Here is an 8,232-nt window from a genome sequence, read left to right as displayed (position 1 = left end):
GAATTCTTGTTAGACTTGCTTTTATAATTAGGTAAGCACACTTTGTAATTAGCATAGTACTTGCTGATATTCAAATGGGAGCTTGAAGATTTTAGTTTTTTTAAAGTAGACTAAACATCATCATATCTTCTTTAAATTATTATTTTGTGTTTCAAGAGATAGATATGTCCCAATGATAAATAGCATTACCCCTCTCTTAATAGTCACAAATGTCAAATAAGTTGGATACAAATGATCAAAATTTTACTCTAGGCTGGAAGGACAGACCCAAATCCCACTGTGCCTCTCCAGGGCCCTCAGCAAGGCTGCCGGTGGTCACAGAAGAGGGAAGGACCTGTGTGTGTTCTTCATGGAGAGCCAGGAGAGAGCCTTGGGCTGTCTGCCATAATCGAATCTAACATTTTATCTTTCTTCTCTTGGAAAGCCCTCAACAAGCAGCCCCACAGTCCATGTGGGGTGGATGTAGGACTTGGGGGTCCCAAATGGCATTAGATTAATCAAATTCTTTCCAGAGAATCTTGAAGCTTGACCCCAAAACCCAAGTTAGTCAGAAAGTGCTGGCAATTGGAGTTAAGAGGTCACATTCCTTGACTAAGACAGATGAGGGAGGGTGATTCTGGCTTCTGGGTCTTGGTTTGTTTGATGGATGAGAATGCTTCCCCTCCCTTCTTTCACTGTCATCCAGAAACCACATAGTGCAGAGGGCCCCACACTGTTGCTGTTGAGCCGGGAGCAATATTTTGCCTGCAGCATCCAAGTTAGCAGCTTTCCTTGGGAAAGAGTCCATGTCTTCCCCCAGACTTCCCCATGGCAGGGGTGAATTGCAGCCAAGAGAGGAGCTAAAGCTGTTTTTGTCAAAACTCACTGCAGGACTGCCTTTCCTTCCAGAAGGTCTGACCTCCAAGGTCAAGGCACTGAACTATTAATGGTAAAATACTGCACTTTGCCCAGAGAAGCAAGGGAAGGGAGGCATAAAAGAGTTGCCACCCCACCTAGACTCACACTGGGAGGACCGAGCAGCCCATCCATGCCCAGGACTGCCTCTCTTGCAGGGCCCCTTTTTGGCCCCCAGACATTCCTGAGGTCACCAGGCTTGTCCTCCTGGAAGGTCCTGTGGTAGTGGGAACTGAAGGCAGCACAGCTCTGGGCCAACTAGTATTCCAGCAGAGAGAATCCTGCATCCTGGGCCCGTGTGCCCCACTGCTAGCTGTGTGACCCTTTAGTGAATCTCTGAGCAGCTCTGGGCTTCAGGCTTCTCTCTCACCTGTAGAACATGGCCTGTTCTCTGCCAGTGTGTCAAGTTCCTGGATGTGTTCCCATGTGTTCCCGAGTGGGCATCACGGCAGAATCACTAATGATAAGGATAGGAGTCCAATTTTCCCATTTAATTTTTTAAAGAATTTTTTGGTAAAGTTTAGTTATCTTTCAGAGAGAGAGAGAATGAGTTGGGGAGGGGCAGAGAGAGAAGGAGACACAAAATCCAAAGCAGGCTTCAGGCTCCGAGCTGTCAGCACAGAGTCCGACGCGGGGCTTGAATCCATGAACCATGAGATCACGACCTGAGCTGAAGTTGGACACTTAACCCACTGAGCCACCCAGGCATCCCTCCCATTTCTTATATTAGGGAGGATTTATTTGCCTGTGTGTAAAAGAGATCTCTAATAACAATGGCTTAAACAAGATCAAGTTTCTTTCCCTCTGATGTAAAAGTCTGCATGAAGGCACATGAGGGCAGTATGTATGGTCTCCAAATCAGGCTCTCCAGGCTGCCTACTCAGCCATTCCAAGGGCATGGTTGTGGATGCCTCCAGGTCCAGAATGAGTCAATGCCCCCAGAGCAGGATGCAGGACACAGGAAGGAGAGGCATGACCCTTTCTTTAAGGGATGTTGTCCCAGAGGTTCCAAACATCCCTTCTTCACACTCCATTGGCCAGCAGTCCCTGGCTACAGGAAGGCAGAGAAAAGTGACCACAAACCCAGCTGAATATTGACAGATCTATTATTGTGGAAGAAAGAGTCAATGATGATTGAGGGGACAGCAATCAGCCTCATTTTTTCCCATAAAACTTAGTACTACATCATTTTTTTAAATTGAAAATACTTGCTAATAACAAATTAAGTGATCCAAAGACACGTAAAGAAAAACTTCTATGCACCACCCTCTCCCCACTCCCACAACCTGAAACTAATAGTTCCTGTTAACAGTAACATTTTGATGTGTATTCTTTCGTGCCTTTCTTTCTTGCAAAGCTTTCTGTGTCTCTGCCCACTTCTAATTTTTAGTTTTTATTTTTTAAAAAATGTTTATTTAGAGAGAGAAAGAGTCCAGGTGGGGGAGGGGCAGAGAGAGAGGGAAAGAAAGAATCCCACTCAAGTTCCACACTGTCAGCGCAGAACCCTACTCGGGGCTTGATCTCACCAACCGTGAGAACGTGACCTGAGCTGAAATCCAGAGTTGAACGCTTAACCGGCTGAATTACCCGGGCGCACCCTCACTTTTAATACTTTAAAATGAGATCATCCTACACACAATATTTGCTACAATTTGCTTATTTCTAATTTATAATGCATCTATTTACTATATGTGGCTTTAACCTGTGTATTTTAATAACTGCATATCTCATAATTTAGATTTCTTAGTTGGGGTCCCTATAATTTCTTCCACCACTCTCCAATAGAATATACATGTTGTTTCCTTTTATTGTCACTATAAATAATGTTTCAAGAAACAACCTTGTGCACATATATTTAGGTATTTGTTTTTGTAAGATACTTGATTAAAGGATATGTACAATTAAAATTGCAATAGATTCTACCTGGTCACTATGGATTGTTATAACCAGTCACAAATGAGAATGACAGGCCCTTGATAGCACTCCCCTTTGCTGCTGGAAGGAAGAGGAGAAAGGGGGAGAAGGGTATAGAGCAGACAGCGTGATTTCCAGGTACTGGTTTGTTCCCTGGTCTAGTAGCAGAGAATGTGCTTCATTCCACCTGCTCTTGGAGAGAAAGGGGCGAGGGCACCTCTGCTTCCTCTGAGAAGCAGGTGGAATCACAGTGCCTGCCTCACAGCAAGCCACCCTGCCCTGAGGAGGACTGTAAAGAGGATTCACAGGTGAGGAGAATGGGTCTGGGCACCCTACAAGGGACGTGAACCCTCCCAGCCCCGTGGCCAGGCAGACAGAGCGCTAAGCCTGCAGCCCTGACTCACAGAGCCATTTTCATGGGCCATGTCCCTAAGGCCAACTCCCCATGGTCCAGACAAGGAAACTGAGGCTCAGGGAGAGCATGGCTTGGCCAAGTTCACTGAGGAAGGCTGAAGGAGGGTCTGGGGACTAGCACCCACTACCAGGACCCCCGAACTGTTCCCACCACCCACATTCCCGCACTTGGCTTTATCTCTGAGCTTTTTGGCTTGGGTTGTCCTTGCTGGTCCCAGCGTGCAGCCTGGAGAGCTCATGGGGTCACCACCCTGGCTTATGATTTGTGGGGGCAAGGGTGGTGGCAAGTGGAGGAGAGCTTTGCAGGGTTGGGGTGGCTGGGGGTGGAGAAACAGGGCCTGCTCCCTCCTGCTCCCCTCTTCCTCCTCCATCTTCCCAGCATGCTAGACACTGGGGGCGGGGGGGTGGGGGGGCGGTGCCCAGCCGGACAGGATGACAGGCATCATCCATCTCCCAACTGGCCAAGGCAGGGAGAAGGCTGACATGTCTGGAGATTTCAGCCCCATTCACAGATTGGGGACTAAGGACTAAAGCCTAATAGCTAGGGAGTGACAAAATGGAGTGCTGAGCCCAGAATCGACTCACCCCCCCCCCAAACCCTTGCCTTCCCCTCCAGTGCCAGGGGGGGCCCTGTTTCCCTTTCACACAAGCCTAGAGCTCACCCCCCACCTATATTCCTTCTGTCTCAGCAGAGTAAGGGGAAGGATGTTGGGGACGACAGGCTAACACTTGTCCATGCTCAGCACTTTGCCGGGCATCCTGTTTTGCTGTTGGGGGTGTTCGGCCCGCGATGAGGAGGGTTGGTGCATAAGAATCTCAGGTCGGCTCTTGGCAGGCAGCCACACCCCCTTCAGAAATCACTTAGCTTCCTGGATTCCTGGAATCTCCACTCCCAAGGTCTCTACCTCCTGGAAGGATGCAACGCACCCCCATGCCACCTCCCCCACACTTACAGCTGTGTCCCAGACATATGGAATGACCTGACCATTATCCAAACAGTTTTACTCACAGCCAAAGAGAGAGAGAATGATCCATGCAGTTGGAGAGAGGAGGGCAGTTTCTTTCCTGTCTAGGGATCCCGTGCATCTTGGGTCATCTAGTAAAAAAAACTGCTGTCATTGGGCACAGACAAATCAAAGTTATAACTAAATAACTTCAATTCCAGAAACTGCCTTCCTCACTTAGGCCTGTCGGCTCTAACTGGTCGTCAGCTTTGCTCGGCCTGGGTGTGCCGGTCTGTCCAGCCCAGCCTGCAGGGCCAGGACTGGGAACCAGCCTCAAAGCTCTTGGGTCTCACCCTTTTATCTGCCAGTGACTTATGCTGCATGGGGACGCCTCATTCCCATCAACCTACCCTTTGTTACTCGGGAGCTTATATTTAGCTGTTGTTTTTCTCACATTTTGGGAAGTGCTGACTTTGTGCATACAAGGCCAGAGGCTGCCTTGTATGTTTTGCTCAGCAGCTCAGAAAGCTCTTATATTTGGGATATTCTGAATTTGGAAGAGGAGGGAAACAAAATCCTCCAGGGTAGCCCTCGATTGTTGTGGTGCAAGAGCAGCAAGAGATTGTTATAAGGGATTGGAGTCTGAGCTCCTTAAAGGACAGTGATGATGTCTTCATATTTCTGAATCCCTAGCACCTATCAGGGGCTGGCCCAGAAAGTGCTAGATAAATATTGCTGGGCAAATGTAAGGAGACCCTGAGCTCACAGACAGGTCACAGGTCAGGAATGATTGTGCCCAAGAACCCAATGTTTTTTGTGATAGGGGATCCACGAGGGGCTGCAGCTCAAGGAGAAGGGGTCCACGAGGCACCCTATCAGCCCCTGGGGCAGGCTTTTGGAGGACATGGGGGCATTAGCTGCGTGTTTGCCCCACGACTTGGCCACGAGGGATGAGAAGGCTGTGCATTGTACTAGGTGAGCAGCTGTGCCCAATGGAAGCCCCATGTGCTCTGGGGCAGTGGGCCGGGAGCCCTGCACCCTATTTCTGTAGCCCCAGTTCTGCTCCAGGGGATTGCAATCTGCTGGCTGGTCCTAGCAACAGTTACTAAGATAAATAGCAGAGGACGCCTGGATCACAGCTTGCTCCCTTTTGGGGATGGCCCTGAGGGAGACGTGTCAGGGCCCCCCCAGATGGTCTTATGGGGGTGGGTGGAGGCAGGAAGCCCACAGAGGACTCTGGGGATTGCTGCACACCACGGAGATGAACACAGCCATTTGTTATGTGTAATTAAATTGAGCTAATTTCATTCTGTGGCACAGAGCCGGAGAATCAGGGTTCTCAAAAAATGTTATTATCTTATCTCATTTTGTGTAAATGTCATCATGGTGCAGCTGGAACGGGAAGAAAGGACATTTTTGAGATGTTCCTGGTCCCCTAAATGTATTGCGTTCTGTTCCTTCAGCATTAAAGTCAATCTGATGCCAAAGCCTCCAGGAGCTGATGTAGATGAAATGTTACATTTATATAATCATTCCACAGATGGACAGGAAAGCGCTTTTTCTGGATAAATCTCAGAACTGAGGGAGGGAGGCTGAGAGATCAGAGGCTCGCAAACCCCCTGGGGCCCCTGGCATCTCTGCTCCCGAACCAGCTACAGCCACTCCATTTTCTAGGTTTGCCCCAGAGGGGAAATGACTGAAAGAAATGGAGAAATAAACCCAGGCAGCCAAGTTCCCCTTTTAGTCTTTGTCCTCCAGCGGCTCTGTCAAAGTAGGCAGGCCTCAGGGACACGGCTGGAAAAAAGTGAACAAAAAAGAATAACCACACGGTTCTTTTCAACATAAAGATATGAGATACAAACCAAACTTATGATATGTGCCGCAAAAGGTCAAAATCTGGACGAACTCAGTCCACTCTTTCAAAGAGTTCGAGGGAAAAGGCCCATGTAAACAAAAACAAGATGGAGAGCTTCTTTCCAGGGGGCTAAGCATCTTTTGGGCCTTCCCGCCCACGCAGCCCTGGCATGTGGGATATGGGCAGGTGTCCAGAGCCTCACTGACTTCCCTCGTTGACCACACCCTCAGCCTCAACACTTTTTAGGTCCCTCTTTTCCACTTGAAACCACTCACTGCTGTCTTCACCGAGGGAATAGCTGTTGAAGATGTAAAAGTGTCCTTTGAAGCAGAGTTTGCCTGGATCGGGCTCCTTACAACCACAACATGGCTGAAGGGACCGATGGCCATGCCACCTCAGCTGGAGCTCAGACACACCACTGCGATGGCCTCCTCAGAGCCTCCCATTTTTGGCTTGTCTGTCCTCGGGCTCTCCATGGCGATGCTTCCTCCCTCAGTGCTGGGAAGTTTTGGAGGTCGGTGGCCTTTGTGAAGGTCTTGCTGTGAGAGACGGACACGCAGAGTGTCTGATGTGTTCCTGTGCTCCAAACATGGTGGCCACCCTGTGGCTCTTCATGGCAGCCAGCAGTCACAATGTACTGGTTTCTGATGTTGCTGTGCTAGAAAGGTCAATGATGGATTCAGGTCTTAGGGGTGAACCAGTCAATAGGAAAATATCCCCAGGTCCTCAAAGAGGTGTCTCAGATGCTGAGGACCGCACATGTCATTTTCATGATGTGCTCACATTTCTCCATGGGGCCACATCACCCCTCGTGATGGCCATGTGCTTGCGTCCTTGGGAAGATGGCCTGTCGACACCCAGCTCCTTCCTCCTGCCATGCTGCCCACACCTCCTCTGCCAAGTCATCAAGTCACAGGCCTTTCTGAGTCTGGATTTCACAGAAACATAAAGCTTAGGACTGGAAGGGACCTCAAAAAGTACTTTATATTTCTGTCATACTACTGATTTCACTTGTTTTCATATACATTTTCTCATTTCCTCATACAGACTGTCATCTTCCCCATGCAGAATACAAACGAGGACACCGAGGTCTAGAGAGGTTAAGTGGCTTATTGAAGGTCATGCTGATCCTACTGGGTGCCCACCTTGAAGTTTCAAATCTCGGTGCCTCCTCATCCATATCCTCCTTGGACTTGCCCTAACCTCTGGTGTCGAGTGGACCACATCGCACCATGGTCCAGCCTCGGCCATCTTAGCGGACTGGGCTTCTAGGGACAGCAGTATGCCCCAAAGCCTCTGAGATTTGAACTGAGGAGCCCTGTCCCAGGTGGGAAGTCTTGAGGCCCTGGCCTAAATGCCCCACCATGGGGGGCCAGGCAGAGTCAGCTCAAACACAGACATACCGGAGTCATCTTGTGACACGGGCCACCCACGACAAGCTGGACACCTGCTGCACCACGAGTGAAGCCCTTATTACCCTAAGTGTGGTCGTATCTCCCTCATCGATGTCCCGGGACCCCTCCAACCCTCTCCCACCGACAGACCCTCCTGAGGGCTGTAGACCTTCTTTTCAGCAAGGTGTGCACTCTGGATTTCCTCCCCAAACAGTTTGCAGTCACGAGGATGAAATGCCCAGGATTGCGCTGCTAAATGAGAATCTGAGGGGAAAGGAAGTTTCTTGGGATTCTCCACTGTGGTGTCCACAAACTCGAGATTAAAAGGTCACTTGTTCCTCCAAACCGGATCACAAGGGGCCATCTGCTGCTCATGGTTTGGCCTGCACCGAGTTCAGCCTTCATGAGTCTCTCTGCTGTTCCCCCTGCCCTTAGGTAGGCTACTCATAAGTCATCACAGGCAGGCAAGCCTGACCTAGTTTTTAAAAAAAGGTTTATTTATTTTTGAGAGAGAGAGAGAGAAAGAGAGAAAGGGGCAGAGAGAGAGGGGGACAGAGGATTCAAAGCGGGCTCCACACTGACATCAGCGAGCGGGATGCGGGGCTCGAACTCACAAACTGTGAGTTCATGACCTGAGCCCAAGTGTGAAGCTCAACCCACTGAGCCACCCGGGCGTCCCCTGACCTATTTTTTAAGACCAGTTCGGTGAGGAGGTCCTTTCATCCAAGGACACTGGTTTGTGGCACTGTTTCCACGTGCCCCTCAGAGCTGGCAGTTCAGTGGAGGGACCCCCGGCCTGGGGGTGTTGTGCCCACTT

The sequence above is a fragment of the Acinonyx jubatus genome, chromosome B4 (genome assembly GCF_027475565.1).
Source record: "Acinonyx jubatus isolate Ajub_Pintada_27869175 chromosome B4, VMU_Ajub_asm_v1.0, whole genome shotgun sequence".
Classification (NCBI taxonomy): Eukaryota; Metazoa; Chordata; class Mammalia; order Carnivora; family Felidae; genus Acinonyx; species Acinonyx jubatus.
This window is presented reverse-complemented; position numbering follows the sequence as displayed.